Source organism: Mytilus edulis, chromosome 6, assembly GCF_963676685.1.
Source record: "Mytilus edulis chromosome 6, xbMytEdul2.2, whole genome shotgun sequence".
NCBI lineage: Eukaryota > Metazoa > Mollusca > Bivalvia > Mytilida > Mytilidae > Mytilus > Mytilus edulis.
The window spans coordinates 43,352,925-43,358,080 of record NC_092349.1 but is presented as its reverse complement, the minus strand read 5'-3'; the positions used below and the strand labels follow the sequence as shown (position 1 = coordinate 43,358,080).

Below are 5,156 nucleotides of genomic sequence, written 5' to 3'. Positions count from 1 at the left end.
GGGACATGTCAGATTATTTTGTCGACATGCCAGATATGTATGTCGACTTGTCAATAGGTTTTTGAGTATTTCAAATAAATATTTACATTTCTTTTAATACAAAATGAATAGCTTAAAACAGAAAAATACAGTGCTGGTAAATATTATGCATATTTACCAATATTTCAGTCTAGGTTTAGATATCTGAACTGAATGAAGCTGACATTTACGTGTATTTAGAATCGTTCAAAAGGATGGATAATATGTTTGAAACCCAAACGTTTGTACTGAGATTGAACGACGTTTCGTTATAGACTTTGAACTATGATATTTTGGAATCATATGATAGGTTTTTAACTTCCGTGTCTTCAAATACAGATTCAAGGTAGGATTATCTTATATCCACACAAAATAATGCTGACTCAAGATGTGTATGTGACATACCACGCGAAACAGATTTTATACATAACATTTATATAAAAGATAAGGAGATGTGATTGTCACCAGAGTTCAAAAAGTAGATAAACGCAATTATATGTCACTGTACGCACTTTAATAATGAGGAAACTGCATACTGTATTTTTAGGTATACAATAGAAAAAAACTATCTAACTAAAATTCATATCTATACTAACTACCGTGCTCGTATATATGAACATAACGAAACCAAAGATCGCTATTTTAATCAGATTGAAGACAAACGCGATGAAGGTAAAGCCAGAAAAACGCTTTGGCAACATGAAAGTTATAAAGTACTATTGACCTTTTTTTCCCTTATATATTTTAAATAGGGAAGTGAACTCATTTTAAACAACTGAGACTTCCAAAGTAACCCTTGGTAAATACATTTGTAAATTCAAAACTTTCAATAAATTCCCAAGCAAGGTGTGTCCGTTTTACAGTGTAGGATTACAAAAATACATAAACACGTCCATTTGGTACTTGAAAGATTTATGTTTTATCTATAATGGTTCTTATTGAGATTACAAAATGACATGTTGCTAGTCAAAATGTCTATCTCTATTCTTCATGCCATTATTTTAGGGGTTGTCTAAATTTCCGACACTATAAACTGGTTGAACCATGCTTTGTATCCAACATATTTAAATAATTGCCACTGAACGTTTAATACATAAAACATGACCATTAATAGAGTGTCCGCTTAAGTCTTCATAATATTCTTGACCATTTTGTTTTTTTTCTACAATCTTTGTTTATGCAACGTGATCGCAAGCATTTAGGTTTTAACAAATTTCGAAATATTTCCGGAGACGACTTTAAATTGCAAACAATGTTTTCTATTCCTAAACGGTTAAGAGATAATAATGATGTAATCTATTTTTCAAAACGTTAATATCAGATAAAAGTTTGCATTTTAAGATTTTTGTCAGTACCAGTGGTATGTTTCTTAGAAACAGACATAGTGTTGATGGTTCATCTTAAAATGATAGTACTAAAAGAAATTTCAATTCAACTTTTCCAAAATATGAAATTTCGCTATCATCTTCACTTTGTATGACTGTTCTTCGGTTACATGTAGAATTAACTTCTTTTCAATTCACAAATGTATGTTATCTAGTTTTACTGTTATTGAACGTGTAATATTTACGAAGTCAAGTTATTGGTACTTTCGTAGATCATTTAGTTTTACATATGCTCGTTGTGTTTCTGCTACCAAAGCTTTTCGGAATTCATTATTATGTTTGGATTACGAATTTTCTTGGATTTGATTAGTTTAGTTAAATATTACACGAATCAGATTTTTCTTCAAGCTTATATGCAGTCTCTGGCAAAACCAAAAATCAAATATCGACGAAAATGTAAATTTCCCTAACTCTAAAAAAATTGGTATCAAGGAAAAGTGAAACGTCTAGTCCATTTCTTTGTGATTTTTCAAAATGAACGTATTCTATTAATTGTGTAGGTGTTTCTTTTATGAATTTTAAAAATCTGTTCCAGAAAAATGGAAGACATTATGCCTTTTAACACCTTTCGATCTTACCTTCGAATCAGATATAAAATTCAAAACCGACGGTATTAAGCTGAACTTTAATGGACTGCCTTCTTTTTTTAACTTTCATTATTCCACTAATTTATATTATGGCAGTGGATTTTATCTATGCTAATCATTTCATCAAATTCCTTTTGATAATAATCTTCAACTTTATATTTGAAACATAAATCGATGTATTCCTCAATTTATTATAATACTCAAAGCCAAAGTTAACAAGTCGAATGTGAAAGTCCTAAGTCAGGGATTCATCAGTTGTATTAGTTATGAGTCTTTCCCCTCTAAGGACTAAGATATGGCATATTCTTTGTAGCCTCTGTTAAGATTTTTTTTACATTTCACTTGTGAAGACTCATGATGATTGAGTGCTTTGTTTATTCTAAAGACACTTTTATATTACTCTTTAGATGTCAATTTCTGACTCTAATACACATAGGGATTGTTGATTCTTTGATGTATACCCCACCAAAAAGAAGGAGTATCCATGTTAAATCTATTATAAATGTAACAGTAGTATTCCGCTGTTGAAAAGTCATATATCGATTAAGGAAAAACAAATCAGGTTAACAAACTCAAACCGAGGAAAACACACCAACAATAATGAAAGAAAACAAAGGAACCACAGTAACATTGAACTACAACTGTTAAAATTTGCAAACAGTGAAAATTTGTTCCCTATATTTCTTGAAAAAATAGAAAAAGAGAGACGAAAGACACCAAATGGATATTCAAACTCGTAAGTTGAAAACAAACTGATAATGTCATAGCTAAAAATACCAGAAAAACGACCAAGGAACAAACAATACTACACAAAGTAATTGAAGGTCCATAGTATAAAGTACAAAGGGTTTTTCTACTCTTTAAACAAATACTTTATTGAAATTTCAGAAGGATAAATTCAATTGTTTCAATGAAAATATATTTGTTTAAGAGGCAGGAAAAGAGGACGACGAGGCAACTGACAAAGTTGAAATCACAAACCATAATGTCAGACTTCATAACAAAGAAGAATAAACATTGATTTTAATATAATCTTTTATTTATAATATTGTATAACAATAATACTGACTAGATACAATTTTTGAATCACATTTTCACATATTCACTTATTAATGAATTTAAGCATTCAACTCAGCATTCAAATTCGTTTGAAAGCGCAATAAGAGAACACAATAGGTAATACACAAATTAAATTTATGAATAGAATTATTTTTGAAGCATCACTAATTACATAGTAATGTAAGGATCAATGAATTCATTTCCAGGAAGAACATAACTTGTTGGTAATTCAATGTACCATAACAATAACAATTCAATTAAATCTATGCTTATATTATAAAAACAAGGATTTGATAATGCGAAAGTGTCTATATGAAAAAAATACATACATTCGTAATGCTTTGGTTAGTTAATAAGACCTTCTTTTGCATTGTCAGTGTTTAATTAGAAATGTTACAGTCTTACAAATGTATAACACAACGGAGGGGATAACAAAAAAATGCATGCCCACTAGTAAATAATTACGCAACAATGTTTATATACCCTGCGTTTCTGACAAGATTTTTGTCAAATCAACTTTCGTCATTTGGCTTTTTATAATCCTCAACTATATCTATTCTTTTCTGAAGTAGATTCGCTCTTACAATTCATATATTATTGACGTGTCATCTTGCTGTTCTAAACTTAGTATAAAGAACAGACCCTTTGTTCAAACAAGTAATACCTTCTCTTATAGTTTATGTTTCTGGCTTGATCGTCTAATACTCGGTAGTCAGAAATGGATAAATGTCATCCTGTTTCGTCTAAGCCAAAACTAACTTATGTAAATACTTGTTAAATCTTTGTTTTTACAAATCGACTGCATTGTGCCATTTAATATCGTCTGTCACCTTTCACTTACTGTCACGTTTATCTAAAACAAAATGAAAAATATATTTTATAAAACTTATTCTATTATTTCATGTAATAAAAGATAATCATTTTTTTTATTATGTTTTTAAATTTTGCTACTAGTTTTTATGCTTTTATATGTTTGAAAAATATTTAATTTTGAATGACAAATATATCTAACTATTGTTTTATCTGATTTTACAAAAGAGGAACTACTCTTGCAAAGTTTGAAAATGCGATGAGAGACTTGAATGTAATAATTTCAGTTTTTGTTGATATGTTTATCATCTGCTCGAATATTTCATACATGTGTGAGGGTATGGATGGGGTTAAATGATTAAAGAATAGTGCCCTTAAAAAATGAAGATTAAAGAAAAAAGGGGCTAATTTTTTGTAGATTAGAGAAAAAAAGGGTTAATTTTTAAAAGATTAGAGAAAAAAGGGGTGAAAATTAAATGTTTACAGAATAACAGACCTCCCATCCAGACCCTCATGTGTTTTAACATACTGTGGAAATATTGTCTGAATATAGTAATGACATACACAATGATAAGTTCAGTATCTTAGATGTGTTTATACATACTTACATCCTACATTAACAAGACAGCTCCAAGTAGATACGAAAAGGCCAATATCAAATTCTGGATGTTCCTTATCGCCTCAGCGATCTCCTGGTTATATTCATACATCTCTTCTACTTGTTCGTGATACAAAGCATCTCCAATCTGTCGGAGCGTTGTTGAAGTAAAAATTCTATTTGTATTATTTGTTATATCCACCATTGTCGTGAGCAGTTGCAAAACTACTCATTCGATGCATCGAAATACTATTAAATAGTAAAACGTAGATTTGACTTTATATTTTGTTTATGTATTGTTTACGTTACGGGTATTTCCCGATATATTACTTGTTCAATACATTAAATCATTATCTATTTTTATACCTATGCAGTAGGTAAAATCCAGATACGAAATTTAGATCAAGTAACCTCGTTATCAATTTATGCAATGTGTTAGTCCGTGGGGATAATTCAACGCTTTCGTTGTCGGAGAGATATTAATATATTATCCCTGTACAAAAAGAAATACGACTTGAATTGCCCTGAAGTCCTCGTTTTAATTTAAGTAATTTTTGTCACTATCTGATTTGTTATTACATGTTTCAATACCTCCTTTGAAACTTAGAATTTAATTCAACTTTTGAATAAAATAAAAAAAAATATGACTTAACTTGCAATAAAGTTTAATTACTAGAATTTCAAATGCATGAAATATAC

General features: G+C 29.6%; 1 long non-coding RNA gene across 1 annotated transcript; it reads right to left on the bottom strand.

Moving 5' to 3' along the window:
• Positions 1-3,011: 3,011 nt before the first annotated feature.
• Positions 3,012-4,747, bottom strand: LOC139527707 (uncharacterized). Its single transcript, XR_011665418.1, has 2 exons — positions 4,468-4,747; positions 3,012-3,902 (listed from the first exon to the last, which is right to left on the bottom strand). It is a non-coding gene; the product is annotated as an uncharacterized lncRNA (long non-coding RNA).
• Positions 4,748-5,156: the final 409 nt, after the last annotated feature.